Below are 15,447 nucleotides of genomic sequence, written 5' to 3'. Positions count from 1 at the left end.
GTATAGTAATTAAAGCCTTTCTGTCATTATCGAACGAGAGTCGTGTCAATTCCTGAGCACACTAATAGCAGATCCCAGTCTGTGAGTTAACATGCCCTGAGCCTGGAACCACTCTTGCATGTCATAAGAAGCCAACTGACTGGCCTGCCTGTGCCCAAGGGGTTGGATGGTTTCCTGGTTTGTCTGTCAGCCTGCATTGATGACATCTCAGTTTTTATCACTTTTGAGACTGATGTGCAGACACTTTGCCTCTGTCTGCAGGAATATGAAGAGGTATCCTTTACCCGAATCAACAGGGCAAAAACAATTTGATCTTACTGGGATCTTGGCAGTGTAGTACTCCCCAATTGCTGTCCCAGCAATTGCAATTGGGCACCTCTGGGATTAAACTGTTGAGGGTTTTTTTTATCTGAACAATATAGGTGAAAGATGTGGGAGACAGCTGAGGAAGGTGCAAGGCCACCTGCAGCAATGGTGCTGGCTCCTTACTGCACTTTCTTTTTGGAGATGGGTTTTGGTTACCAACGACTGCATGACCTCAATGTTGGAGCGCTTACTGCTGTGTCTGGGCCTTCCCTCAGGACTCCTGGACTGGATTCAGAAGCACATCAACCACTTTTTGTAACTGTTACATCTAGTTGTACCCTGCTTTGTTGTTGTTGCTGATAGAGGAGAGAAGGCTGGGGGTCATTGACCTGGTCAGTAGGGGGTCACTTTTTTTTCCATTCAGTCTCTGCAGTGGTTTCCCTACTCTCTGATTTGCAGGAGAGATGGGCTTGATTCTCATTTGTTTTTGCTAGGACATGGTTGCTTAGAAAACCTGGATTTGTCTATATTCCACAATGGCCTTTTCAACTCTTGGTGACTCCTGCAAAGTGTTCAGCTAGAGCACACATTTTACAGCCATGGCTCTTGAACAATATTGTGGTTTTTTTACCCTCTTTTTCCCAGCAAGACTGTCTCCTCAGGAGCATGTTTCTGTGCTTTTACCCTGGCTGGGTTGACCATGCTTACCCCACGTGCTTACTCCTGCCTGCTTCAGTTGCAGGTCGGTGGCAGCCCTCCCTACTCAGGCTGGAATCCGATCTGTGCATTTTCTGGGTATGAGTTCCTCTGATTTACAGCCAGTGCTCCCTCAACAGGGTGCTCCGTATCTACACAGGATTGCTGCAGTGATTGTTCTTGCAGGGGGCACTCTTGCATTCCCTTCACAGCTGGGTAGACTCTTGTTCTGGAAGGGGCTGATAGATGCTGCATTTCTACTTATGAACAAGAAGCAGCTCTATGGTTTCTGTACCAAGGTATGGCATTATGCTGCCCCGTCGGATCTCCCTGACACTTCCTGGAGGTTATATTAGTCCCTGAGTGACTCCATGGCCCTGGTCTGGAGGATCTGTACAAGTATCAAGTCCCTAACCCCTGTGGTGACTTGCAGGGGTGAGTCTTGCTAGGCACTAAAACCATCAAATTGCTTTGTGAGCCACCTCAGCCCGGAGAAGAGTGTGCAGCACCCCTTTTGCTTGGCCTCCATATCGTGTCATTTTCCCCTCCACTGACCCCATTTGATTCCTCTTGTGGATTTTTTTGCAGCAGCCTTTCACTTGTTTTGGTCTGGGTTTTTCGATCCCTGTTTATTATGGGAGTGAGACACAGTGCTCGCGTGTGGCCTGTTTCCTGGCCGGGGCATTTTTTTTACTGGGTCAGGCCAAACTGGCCTTTTTGACAGCAGGGCAGAGGCAGCGGGGGGGTGATCGGCCCAGCCCCCTGATTTACACTTTCTATAACTTGGCTGGTACTCTGGCCACCTGGTGGCTGATCCGGTGCGTGTGTGCAGCGTAACGGGTGAACTTGGCAATGGTGACGCCTAGGCTGTGTTTATCTTTAGTTCCACCAAGCTACGTTTACACTGCAAGACCTGAGATCGAATAACACTTCGCGTATGTTTTATAGGCGTCTTTATGGTGTTTACACGTCATGGCTCAGGCACACAGCGGGCCGAAGGCGCACGCACCCTCGGTCTCCAATCTCCGCCCCGAACAGGGCCCTGTGTGTGCAGGCCGGGGTCGGGGCCGGGGCTGGGCTGCCGCCGGCGTGGGCTGGCGTCCCGTGGGGTGCTCCTTCTTGTGCGGGCGCGGTACGGCCGGATCCCCCCGAGGCAGGCGGAGCAGGCCGGCCCCGGCCCGGCGGATGATGGCAGCTGCGCAGGATGGATGACACGGCCCCATCACGTGGCTTAGCCCTCCCCGGGTCCCCGCCCCTCGCCGTACGGGACCACGGGCCACCCGCCGCCGCCGCCTAGGGGACTCCGTCAGTCCCTCCGCCCGCGGCCGTGCGCTCCAGCGTGGAGGGTCCTGCTGGCGCACGTAGGCTCGGCGACCCGTCCCCAGCACCTCGACGCCCACCTGCGCTGGGCTCCGGCTACAGGAGGCGGCCCGGCTCGGCCCGCAGCCCGGTGAGTGCCGCGAACCAGCCGGCCTGATCCTGCCCAGGGCTCCGTGCCCGGAGCGGGCCCCGTCCCGGTAGCCCGGCTGCGCCCTCGAGAGCCCATTACAGCGGGAGCCCAGTGAGCCAGGGATGGCTAGCGAGCTGAGTGGAGGGCCGGTGGTTAGTGGGGGGTGGAGGGGAAGTGGCTAGCCAGCCAGCCAGCCGGTCGAGTTGGGGAGGCTGGTTGTTAGTGGGGGAAGTGGCTAGTGAGCTGAGTGGGGGGAGCTGGTGGTTAGTGGGAGGGGGTGGAGGTGGCTAGTAAGCTGAGTTGGGGGGGAGGAGGAGGCTGATGGTTAACGAGTCGGGGGTGGTTGTGGCACTGGCTGGGGGTTAGCATGCTGGAGTGGGTGAGGGTGAGTGACCAGGACAGGAGGTGAGGGTAGGGAATTAGGGCAGGTTTCTGGGCCAGGGAGGCAGGATTGTTAGGGTGGGGAGGGTGTCAGTGTGCCAGGAAGGGTGGGGACAGTCACTGTGGCAGGGCAGTGGGACACAGCTGGTGTGGGTGTGTATTGGGGGGTCAGTGTGCGGGGAGGGAGTGGGGATGCTGGGTGAGAGTGTTGTGATGTGGTAGTGCTAGGGCAGGTAGGGAAGTGTCTGGGAGGCTGGGGGTTTAGTGTACCAGATCAGAGGATAGCTGGTGGGGTGGGGTGGGGAGGTTGTGTTCTAGGGTATGATATGCTAGTGCTGGCAGAGGTTAGTGAGCCAGGGAAGGGCTTGTTTGCCATTGGGATTGGTGCAGAGTGCCAGAGTGGAGAGGTGGCTGCTGAGGGGGAGGGTTAGTGTGCCAAGGATGGGGGCGCACAGGTGACGGATGGAGGGGCTTAGAGTGCCAAAGTGAAAGTTGCTGCTGGAGACGGGTGTGTGTGTGTGTGTGAGAGAGAGAGAGAGAGAGAAATGAATGTGCTGCTGTGGTGGCCTTCAGGGTTTTAAATGCTTTAACACTGTAGTGTCTGGAACCTCAATTTGCAACAAGCAGGTGTATAAAAGGACTACCTTCTCACTAACTGTTCTACTGTCAAGAGGTGCTTATAGGATTTTATGGACATTATTTTTAGTGGTGGAAGTGGCCCAGAGATGAGTTTTGAGTTACAACCTGGGGTAGACAAGCAGGTGCAGTCACAAGTTCTGAATTCTTGAGGGAGGGAGAATGACATCTCTTAAGGCCAAAGCTGTTGGTTACATCTCTGCTTTCACCAGGGAGCGGTGAAATGGGAATAGCTGGTCTAGGTGTCTGTGGGATGAAATTTCAGGTTTAGTTGGGAGTTCAGCAATAGGTGGGAATTCTCTTCTGTGAATGCTTACCGGTATTCTGCTCCCTGCAAACCCCAGAGCTATATGAAATGAAGAAGGCAGCAGTAATGAATCGATTCCTCCTTGGCTGAGTTTGGGAGAGGGGAGCTGGTGATTGCTCCCTGGCTCTTGTGCACTGCTGGTTAGATAGCTGGATGTTGTTTCTTGTTCTTGGTGGTTGTTGGAGGCACAGTTCCAGGGAGGCTGTCCACTTGTGTAAGGGAGGCCTGGAATAAAGAGTCCTGGACTGGTGTTGCTCCCTCTGACTCAGCAGTCCTAGCTCAAAAACTCAGAGATTGTCATACAACCAGCCAAGAACTCCCCAGCCTCCCTTTCCAAATGAGTAGGAAGGGTCATCTGAGTACAATAGCCCTGTCTGAGGACTATGTTGGAGTCAAATTATAAAGACCTCATCTGAATTCCCATCTTTTGTACATAAAAGAAGGCTGATGGTTTTTTGTTGTTGTTGTTGGGAAGGCCTGTACTGAAGAGACCTGGTATTGCTTCCACTCAAAGAACCATGGATTTGTGGGGGGCAGGTGATGTTGTGCTGGGGATGGTTACTGTGCTTTGTAGTAGGGGATAGCATGCTAGTAGTGTGTTACTGGGCCACAGATACGGGTTTTTAGTGTGGGTAGAGTGTTAGTGTGCCTGGAAACCTTAAGTTTTCTAGTTTCTGTTGTTAGGAGCAGAAGTGTGTGGAGACAGAGACACCCACCCTACACCCCAAAAATCGGGTTAACATTGACTTAAATATTTAACCTTATGTGCATTTTAAAATGATAAATGGAAGTATGGCCCCGAAATTACAGGGCCTTCTAGTGTGCACAGTTTTTTTAATAAGGAGAACAAATGTATAACTACTGAAAAGGCTGTCAGATGTAAGCTTTCTTTTCTGAGGCAAGGCATAGTTTCAGCTCATATTTGGCTTTAGATGTGAGTTTTGTAAAACAGTACTTCTCTATTGCTGTTAGAGTTTTTGTTATGACTTGAGACATGAGAACTGCCATGCTAGTGAGATGCCAATGAGTTACAGAGGGATTGTAATTTATACAGGATCCCTTGCCAGATTTGGAAATTGCATCTACATATTCTGAATCCCAGTGCAATGCTTTAATCCCAAAACCATCCTTTCTCTCAGATTGATTGGTGTCCGCATCAATGTGTCAGTCTGCATCAACAGATTGCATAGAGGTTGAATAAAATCTGTTGATGCATTTCAGTCCTGAGTAGGTGAAAATGACATGAGTGTTATTTTGTAACTTTCAAATTATTATAAAGAAAACTAAGGACCTGATCCTGCACAATTCAAGTCAGGGAGAGTTTTGCTATTGAATAGAATGTAGAATTGGACTCTGTGTTATATTTAATTTGTTTTTTTGTGTTCTTGATTGAAATTATGTATGATTTTCATTTTATTTTGTGTAGTATTTTGGCAGATAAGAATGACACACATTATACTTGTATGGATTAAGTGATTGGAAATTGGAGAGAACATACCAAAAACTTCATTTGATTGAAAGTGGAAGATAAATACTTCATTGTTAAATTCAAAGGACTAAATCTGGAGTGACCCCATTGATATCTAAGAGTTTACTGCAGTTTCATATGTATGTAACAGAATTAAATTTGGCCCAGACCTTTTCAAACTGGATTTATAGTGTAGAAAACGGATTATGGTTCCAAACTGCCTATATCATGTGCTTTGTTGTTTTTCACATATTACTCTAGAAGCAATGTAGAACTGTTTGTTTTCATTGGTTTTTATTTTTAATCAATATCTATTGCATATAAGGAAATGGTGTATATAAACTAAATTAAAACACTTATTGTAGAATTTAAATATTTAGTTTAGAAGTTTAACTGTAAATTAAAAATTTAGCATGACTAAGGCCTTGTCTTCACTAGGAAGTGTTGTCGACACAAGTTACAATGATGATCAAAAAGTGCTATAATTACAATCCTTGTGCCTGTCCACACAGCACTTATTGTGTCACCGAAGTGCTTCCACAGTTAGTGCTCTAGCATCAAAAGTGAGAGCAGTGCACTGTGGGCAGTTATCCCACTGTGCAACTCGCCACTTTGTGCTGCTAGGAGTTGTGGGAAGGTGGAGAGGATCGCAGTGCATTAGGGACTTTTTTTCCAGACCAAAAGATGCCAATGGGGGATGTTGAAATGCCCATAGTGATCCTGGGAGACCCAGCCTGCCCCTTACTGCCATGGCTCATGAAGCCTTATACAGGCAACCTGGATAGCAGCAAGGAGCATTTCAATAACAGGTTGAGTAGGTGTCGAATGACCATTGAATGTGCTTTTGGCAGATTAAAAACTCGCTGGCAATGCTTTTATGGCAAGTTAGACTAAATGAGGAAAATATTCCATAGTTATAGCCTTCTGCTGTGTGTGCTCCATATTTGTGAAGCTAAAGGTGAAAAGTTTCCCCCTGTGTGGAACGCAGAGGTGGATTGCCTTGCAGCTGACTATGAACAATCAGATATCAGGGCTATTAGAGGGGCACAACGGGTAGGGGGCCATTTGAGTCAGGGAGTTGTGAGTTGTGCCCGAGTGGCAAGGCCATTCAAGCTGGGGAAAAAGTTATGGGTGAGTGTTTGGGGTATTGATGCAGGTAGATAGGGACACAAAATTTCAAATTATGCCACCATTTTCCACAGGTGGGAGTCATAGAAACACAAAAGAGATTTAAGAGTCTAAGTCTCACTGACTTCTTTTGAGACTTCTACTACTGAATCTCTTTGGCAATTCTGAAAACCTCATCGATTTTTTGTAGAATTTCATGGTCTATACTTTTAAGGGGGCATAACAACGGCATTCAGGAGTGTGAAAAATTCACACCCCTGAGTACTGTACCTGTGCCTACTTAACTCCTGGTGTAGACACAGCTGGATCGATGGAAGAATGTTTCCGTCAGCCTAGCTAATGTTGCTCAGGGAAGAGGTATTCCTACAGTGATTGAAAAACTCTTTTCATTGCTGTAGGCTGCATCTACGCTTCAGGCTCATGCTGGCATAGCTATAGTGTTTGGCTATACTGGTATAATCCCCATAGTGTAGACATGGCGGTGTTCGGTGCAGGTAAAAAAAAAAAAGAACTTCGGATGATAAAATGGGATGCAGTAGTCTATAGGGATGGATTCAGCTTACTTAAATGTTCATTGATCTGGATAAATAAGTTATATACTCTAAAATACACTCCATGGAAATATAGCTTTGGTAATTTTACTTTCTTTAAAATTTCTGATTACGTGATTTATGGTTTTATCACGCATATCTTTACCCATCAAGTTAAAAAATATATTTTCAAAAGGAAACCCCTTTTGCTAGCACCACATTGGACTTTATTCTGATACTATTATTCAGACAAAAGTTCCTCTGAAATCAAGGATTGATGAAAAGAAAGCAGTGTTGCATGTCCTGTAGCTTATTAAAGCTGAATAGACTTTTTAAAATCTAATTTACTTCTGTCTGTTCATGTATTTTTATTTTTTCATTTCAATCACCTTGGACATGGAAAAAGACAGCACTAAATAGTTTCTATCCCTTTACTCTGTTTATTTGTTGGTGCAGTGCTGTTCAGGTTTTCAGAATTGCAGGGATGTGTTTGTATCCAAACAATATGTTTTTATTGAAATCTTAATCATGAAAATATTTCCATTAATGTTTCACATGCACAACCTTATGTGGATATAAATAAACAAATGCCCTTCCTCATTTGTCCATAGCTCTTCAGTTATTCTTTCCTCTAGGCTTCCCAGTATGTCCTGTCCTCTCCCTTTTATGTCTCTTTGATTGTAAGTTCTTTGTGGTAGGCAGTCTACATTTGTTATGGTGGTCAGTGCTGAGCATGCTGTTAGCTCTTAAGAAATCATAAACATCTCCTTGCAATACTGGAAACCCTAGAAGCAGTGTGTTTTACATAAGAAATATAGTAGAGCTCAGTAGAAACTTTTTTTGTCATCCGGGGTGTGTGTGTCTGTACTTGGGAAGGGGAATAGCAGGAGGGAAGCATCTTACAATTGGCCCTAGACTATTTATAGAATTTATTTATAGAATGTAATACAGATTATTGTTGCCTAACCAGTCAATTAGTACTGTGCATTTGTGAATTTTAATGCTCCTTACTTAACTTTAAATGACACTCATGACAATCTCCTACCTCTGAGTAGTGGAGAATGGTGACTGGGTAGCATTGTGTGCTGAGCCTTCATCTGAAAAGAGACAGAGTAAAAATAAAATTATAAATGAACTGTTAAACTTATAGGGTATGTCTGCACTGCAATGAAAGCACAGGGTTAGTGGGACTTGAGTGAGCAGACTCTGGGTTAGAAAACCCAGGCTTGAGCACCTACACCGATTATTCCACCCTAGGTTAAGAATTTTCTAACCTGGTCTCAAACCTGGTGCTCTGGTGTCTACACTGCAGCGCATAGATCTGAAGCCCTCCAACCATATCTCAGACTTCCTGGCGCCCTCCCAAAACATGGCCTCTCTAGCCCTTTGACGTGATTCAATGTGGAAAAACGTGACTGTCCATGCTGCACATTACAGGAAGTTTGAACAGCCCATAGACACATCCTGCTTAGCCATCATTTCATCTGTGCTCCCAGCAACCAGCACCAGCAATGGGGATGAGTCACCATTTGAAGAATTTCTCTTGCTTGTGCTTTCACTCCTGTCTCAGGAAAAGGGCAGAGTTTCCATGAAACGCTGGTGAACATTTCGGTGGCCTTTTCTGAGTCACCGAAGGCACCTGACAGAGTTTATGATGGAGTTAGAGGAAGAGGAGGAGGATACAGACATGGCAGACTTGAACTAGCTGATGCTGCTCATGACGTTTGGTATAGCTGCTGATGCCCACTACGTAGACCAATGCTTCTGGCGCAGGACAACAAGCACAGACTGCTGGGGCCACACTGTCTTGCAGACCTGGGATCATCAGCATTGTGTTCAGGACTTTCACATGAAGAAAGCTATATTTCTTAAACTTTGTGAGCAGCTTGCCCCAACCCTCCCTTATAAGGACACATGTACGAGGGTGGCCATGCTGGTCCAGAAGTGGATTGTGATAACTGTCTGGAAACTGGCTACCCCAGATTGCCTCAGAAACCTCCACTGCCACTTTTAGCCACAATCATCTTTCCAACAGACCTGTAGCAATCAGGCATGTGGTTTACCCCAAAGTGGTGGACATAAAAGCTATTCCTGAAGTAATTGCTGGCTTTGAGAGAATGGGGATCCCAAATGGTGCTGGTCCATTGATGGGACTTATGTGCCCATAGTTTGCTCTCCTCAAGGAGTACATAAACCGCGGAGGGTACTACATTGTTACGCAGGTCCTTGTGGACTACAGATGCTGATTTATGAATATTAACATGGGCCACCATGGAAAAGTTCATGATGCCAAGTTTTTGCCGATTGGGAGTCCACATTTGTGGGCAAGGTAGGACACTGTTTCCATCAAATGACATGGATGGAATTACTATCCCCACTGTTGTTCTGGGGGTTCCCAGGACCCCCTTTTGTCTTGGGTAGTGAAACCGTACCTTAGGATCAGAAGCCCTGGCAAAAAAAAAAAAGTTTACACTCTCAGCAGGTGTAGAATGGTGGTTGAATATGCTTTTGGCAGATTGAAATCCCATTGGAGATGTCTGTAGAATCCCATTTGGATTCCAGTATCATCTTTGAATCATCCATTTCTCCTTGAATGGACCTATGACAGTGAGGGGCCGCTGAATCTGTATGCTCAGCCAGAAAGTAAACCTACCACAGCTGGAGGTGGATGCACTCGGGCAATAGTAGTCACAGATGCTCTGTGCTCCCATATTATGGACTTGCATGGCCCAATGGATGAGGGAGAATAGAAAATATGAATGTGCTTGTGGTAGTGGGGAGGGTTGATTGCTTGGGGGGAGGGGGGGGTTGGGGTTGATTGCTTATGTACTGACTGGACCACTTATCAAAAGTGTGTTTGGTGGGGAAGGTGAGGGTGAATCACAGTATGGATTGTTGTGAGGAAATGATTGATGTATGGACTGATAGAGAGAACTGTACTGAGGAATAGTATTTGCATACAAATTCTGAATTGTCCATGGTCATACTTTTACTTTTATTATTTGAAATACACATTGTATGATTGATGGAGTGATAGCAGTAAACCTTATTGATAAAGTAAAAAGCTTTATTTATGTATATGTATTAGAAAAGTACAACATTAATCCATTGCCAGGCAGACCAGCTGCCATTACTACACCAAAACACCATTTAAAAATATCTTAAAAAACCTCCAAAAAAACTAAGTTCATGACCAAGTGCAAACAGTGAAGCTATGTACAAGACAGAAATCGTCTACTGTTGCGTACTCCCCGTCCCCCATTCTCCTTTCCTTTCTCTCCACATTTGCCATGCACTAGGTGCCGGGGAGGGGATCAGTATGGAGGACAGCATGAGGCAAAGTTGTGCAGCCCAACCACTCATAGGCTCTGGTTGCATGGGCTACCCAACCGTAGAGTTGTCCAGACTGTCCCTGGACTGCAGCACAGGGTACCGCGGACAGGACTCAGGCCATGGTACAGGTGCAGCAGGGGCTGGTTCTCTTGAAGTCATTAGCGATAAAAGAGGCTCAGACAGTTCTTTCTGCTAAACTCTGTTCCCTTTCCTTAGTCTCTGTTCCAGTGCCAGGAACTGCAAAGCAAGTTCCTGCTCCCACACACAAACCTTGTCGTCCGGGTGCACAGCCAGCCTGAGCCTTTGCTCTTGCCTCTTTCCATAAGTCCCTTTGTCTTAGGTCCTGGACCTGCTTGTTGGCCCTTCAGCCATCATTTCATCACAGAAATGCTCCCTCTTGGAATGGTTGGTGAGGGTACATTGGCTCAGGTTTCTGCTGCAGTGCTGGTGAGTTGTGGAGGTACTGCAGTCTGTAGAGTTGAGGGGCCTGCAATAGGACAAGACACAGAGGGTTATTGGCTCACATAGATCAGTGCAGGAGCACAGAAAAAATCCTTGTGGAATGTAAAGGAGATAAAATGTTACTGTTCCGAACTGAACTTCAGTATTTTGTGAGAGGGACACAGCTGGATTGCAGTGAAAGAACTGCAGAGACAAGGGTAAGTTTAAAAAAATCACAGCTGCTCTTTTTCCTAAAAATTTCAGAGTAACTTTGGTTTCAGGGCAGTCAGTGGCTACAACAGATTTCTCTGTCATTTCACAAGAGGTTTCATTTCCCTAGCCTTAACCCAACCTCTAACCCTGGACTGGTACTCTCACTAAAATCCATTGTTTTGCTGGCCTCATGCCAGAGATTAACCATAATGTGGCTGTGTAAAGGAATTCTTCTGTTTGGTTTCCATTACAAATGCAGAAGATTCTCTGAAGGTGTGTTTGCAGCTCAGTGGTCAGAAAACAATGGAAGGTTTAACTCTGATTTAACGAGTTGCTGCACTACAGCCAGGGGAGGGGGTTGCTTCTAATTCCCTGGAATCGATTGGTGATTCATGGGATAGAGAGGACAAAGGAAGTTGGCCCAGGGGATGATGGGATACTTCTGGCGGACTCCCAGGACCCGAGTCTGTGGTGGCTATGTCTACACTGCAAAAAGCAATAGGGCTTGAACCTCCACCCCTGCAGGGTCCTAGGACCCTGGGCCTGGGCCTGAGCCTGAGTTTAAGATATTTGTGTGTAGATGAAAGGGAAGCCTGAGTCTTGGGCTTGCATTGCAGTGTAGAGATACCTATTGTTCCTGTTAGAGGAATGGAGCAGCATTAACTCTTGCGTGGATTGTATTTGACAACTCTTCCAGATATATCTACATTGTATCAGGAGCTGTGATTGCAGCATGTGTTGACATACCTGAGCTAACAGCAGGGGAGCCAGGGCAGCAGACTTCACAGACTAGTCCTGCTTGCCCAAGTCCCTGGATATATACTCAGGCAACTTCTCCATGTTGCCATGGTTTTACTGCTTTTGTTACTTACTTACTTACATTCAGGGGTGTATTAACAGAAGTGTCATAGGTAAGACACCAGAGTTAATTGTCCTTCTCTAATGACACTGGTAAGGCGTCCCTTGGAGTAATGTGTCCAGTTTTGGGTGCCAGACTTTAGGGAAAACGTGGAAAAATGGGAGAGGGCCCAAAGGAGAGCAACAAAAATGATAAAAAGTTTAGAAAAGCTCACCTGTGAGGAAAGGTTGAAAAAACGGGCATGTTTAGTCCTGAGAAAAGAAAACTGAGGGGCACCTGATAACAGTCTTCAGGATGTAATAAAGAAGATTGATTGATTAATTGTCCTCCATGTCCACTAATGGTAGGACAAGAAGCAATGGGCTGAATCTGCAGCAAAGGAGATTTAGGTTAGATATTAGGAAAAACTTTCAAACTATAAGGGTAGTTAAGCTCTGGAATAAGTTTCCCAGGGAAGTTGTGGAATCCCCATCATTGGAAGTTTTTAAAAACTGGTTGGACAAACACCTGTCAGGGATAGTAAAGGTTTACTTTGTTCTACCACAGTGGAGGGGACTAGACTTGATGACTTCTCAAGATCCCTTCTAGCCCTATGTTTCTATGATTCTATGGTTTCCTCTATGGGTAAACAAAACTTTGTTTTTCAAGGCTCTCAGTCGGAGCCTTTTACGGACACTAAACTGAATGAGCATTTTGCACATTTTACTGTGAGTATGATGGAGAGAATCACTGGCTAAGTTGTGAGTTTTAGGTATCAAAACAGTTATAAATAGTGAGTTAAAGACAACATCCTTGATAAAAGGAATAAGATTGTGTTTAACACACTTCTTTAGTACTGTGAAGAAACCGTCTGCTGCTCTCTAGATAGCATAGTGATTTTTTTAAGCTTGTCTCTAAATAATTTCATGAAATCTTTCTGTACCACTTTGACCTTTGTGCTGCTGACTTGGCATTTTATACATTCTTCTGGCATGAGCGTTACTTTCAAGTAATAACTTAGTAAATATTCAAAAGTTTGAGCCTGCATTTCAGTGCTCTGCCAAATTATAAAAGGTCCGTTTATATACAGAGTAGGCTGTAGTTTGCTGTGAAGTGTTCTGTAGTACTTGTGTTTGTAGATGAAGTGTGCTGTAAAAACAGTCATGTTGAATCTATATATAATGATTACTCATTGCAAAGAAATGTTGTGTGGGGTTTTTATAAAAATTGAGCTATTGTTTATTCTAAGTTTGCAACTAGTTCTCATTGCAAACCCAGTTCTCTGCGGTTTTCCCCTTCATTCCCTCTTTCAACAATCACAGCTCTGGCTACCAACACTGATTTGGCTTGAAAGCGAAGAAACTTTTCTTCAAAGTTTTTAGGAAAATTCTTTCTGGAGTGTATTAACAGGTGTGTCATATGAGACATGAGAGATAATTTTCCCACTTTACTCATCATTGGTGAGGCCTCATCTGGAGTACTGTGGCCATCTCTGGGTGCCACACTTGAGGAAAGATGTGGGGAAGAGAGAGAGAGAGAGAGAGAGTCCAGAGGATAGCAAGAAACATGATGAAAGGTTATTTTTTTTAAAAAGTTGAGTGTGACTGTAAATTGACAAGAGCATTGTTTCCTAAGGCTATGGCTACACTAGAGAGCTTACAGTGGCACAGCTGCGCTGCTTTAAACTCTCTCATGCAGCTGCTCTAAGCTGACAGGAGAGAGCTCTCCTTTCGACATAATTAAACTACTTCCAGCGAGCGGTGGTAGCTATGTTTGCGCGAGAAGCTCTCACCAACAGCGCTATCCACACCAGTTCTTAGGTTGGTGTAACTTAGGTCACTTAAGGGGGTGGTTTATTCATACCCTGAGCAACACGAGTTATACCAACGTAAGTGGTAGTGTAGAGGTAGCTTAAGTGCGGGATGTGCCTCCCGTGGCTTTCCCTCCTCACAGGCAAAGCTTTCAGTGTAATCTCTGTCCAGATGTGGGAAATCAGTATTTCAAGATCCCCCAGGGCTTGTTCTGCTTTGTACATGACATGAACAAAGTATCTTTTTTCTATTTAGTAGTGGTTTTTATATTTAAAGCAAGTCGGTTAATATGTATATTAAAAATTTGTGGGTAAGTTTCAGTTTCATCCTGGTATCAGGACTCACTTTGGATAATAGATGTATTTTGAAAAACTGGGGTAGACATTATTATAGATGTCCCACAGTGCTATATACATGAGGAGTAAAACAGAAATTTGGAGTAGTGACATTACATGTGAGGCCTCCATATAATTAATTACTACACAGCATTGCCTATTCATGTTATCTGTTACCTTACTGCTGGTTGTCATGGTTTGGTAAGCTTTACCGGGCAGGAGACAGGAGTGGCTAGCTTCTGTGTGTCATTGCACGGTGCTGAACCATTGCGACCACACACTGGAGTTGTGATGTCAAAAATATACCTGGCTTACCAAGCTGTGTGCAATCCTCTTCAGGTTTGTATTGCTGTGGGGTACACCAGTAGTTGATGCAGATCCAGTTGTTCGTTATAGATGCTCTCTTCCAGACAACCTACTGAATGGATGGTAACCAATATATCAAGTATTGCAGTGTTAGGATCCAATATTGGTATTAAGTTGCCATCTTAATGCAGGTTGTCATAAATAAGCAACATATCATTCACCATTTTCTAACATACTAAAAATGTACAATTAATAAGAATCTGAAAATACTGTTATATAATTGCCTAAATAAAAGTGTATATAATTGCATTGTACCCTCCTAGGTACTAAAAAGTTGTAGTAAATCTAGTGTCAAGGCTCTTATTTAGTTGTAAATTAACATGTTTTAATGGTTATATCAACCAGTGAGACCACCTTTCTTTAACTGAAGTACAAATGGAAAGCTTTATTTAAATTGAGGCTTTCCATTTGTTGATTTAAATTGCCTTGATTTGAATCAATACACCTTGTTCAAAAAAGATGAATATAAACATTTATTACCAAATTAGTGCAATTGACCTGTTCTGGACATCAGAAAATTCCCTCTCTCATCTCCTTGTTCTAGATACTATATATAGTCATTGGCATACAATTCAGTCCTGCAAACATTCACAGTCGTGTTTAGTTTAAAGAATGTGAGTAGTCCCTTGAATTTAAGCATTCTCCACCCACCCAGCTTTGAATGTGCGGAATAAGGCTTTCCCCCCAAAGCTTCCCCTGTTTCCCTGGAATACATTCTGTGCCCCCCCAGTTTGACAACCTCTGATTTAGAATAACTTTCCAAATGAATGTACTGTGACAATCAGAAGTGATGATCTCTTGATATGAGAATATGAGGTCACTATTGAGGTTTTACATGAGGGAGTGAGTGAGTAGGATTAAGTTGGGTTATGGATTGATTTCTCTGTCTGTTGGAGATGGAAGTGAATACTTTCTGGAGCATAAGGTGTTACCAGCAGCATTGTAGGCAATGTGAAGATGGTAAGGAACGCTGCATACTTGTCCCTTAAATTTGTTAGCATGCCTTGAAGGAGTTGGGTAGAAGGGGTTGGGTCCTGATGCAACATTAATTGTCACTAAACATACATTTTGTTTGTTTATATGATGGCTACATTCTGCTCCCATTTACATTAGCGTGAATCTAGAGCAACTCCATTGTCTTTCTGAGAATTGTTCCAGAATTTATTAATTTAACGGAGAGCAAAATCACCTCCCTTATGTGTATGGCT

The 15,447-nt window shown here is 44.7% G+C and overlaps 1 protein-coding gene across 2 annotated transcripts in view; it reads left to right on the top strand.

The window, feature by feature from the left end:
* The first annotated feature begins 2,090 nt into the window (after positions 1-2,090).
* Positions 2,091-15,447, top strand: part of SGMS1 (sphingomyelin synthase 1) — a 167,007-nt gene continuing 153,650 nt past the window's right edge. For both annotated transcript variants that reach the window (XM_067552770.1, XM_067552773.1), the window contains exon 1: positions 2,091-2,452. The gene's annotated coding sequence lies outside the window, so the exon portion shown is untranslated. The remainder of the gene's footprint in view (positions 2,453-15,447) is intronic.

This window comes from Emydura macquarii, unplaced genomic scaffold, assembly GCF_026122565.2.
Source record: "Emydura macquarii macquarii isolate MOO-44397 ecotype Brisbane River unplaced genomic scaffold, CSIRO-AGI_Emac_v2 contig_1390, whole genome shotgun sequence".
In the NCBI taxonomy this organism is placed as follows: domain Eukaryota; kingdom Metazoa; phylum Chordata; order Testudines; family Chelidae; genus Emydura; species Emydura macquarii.
This window is presented reverse-complemented; position numbering and strand designations above follow the sequence as displayed.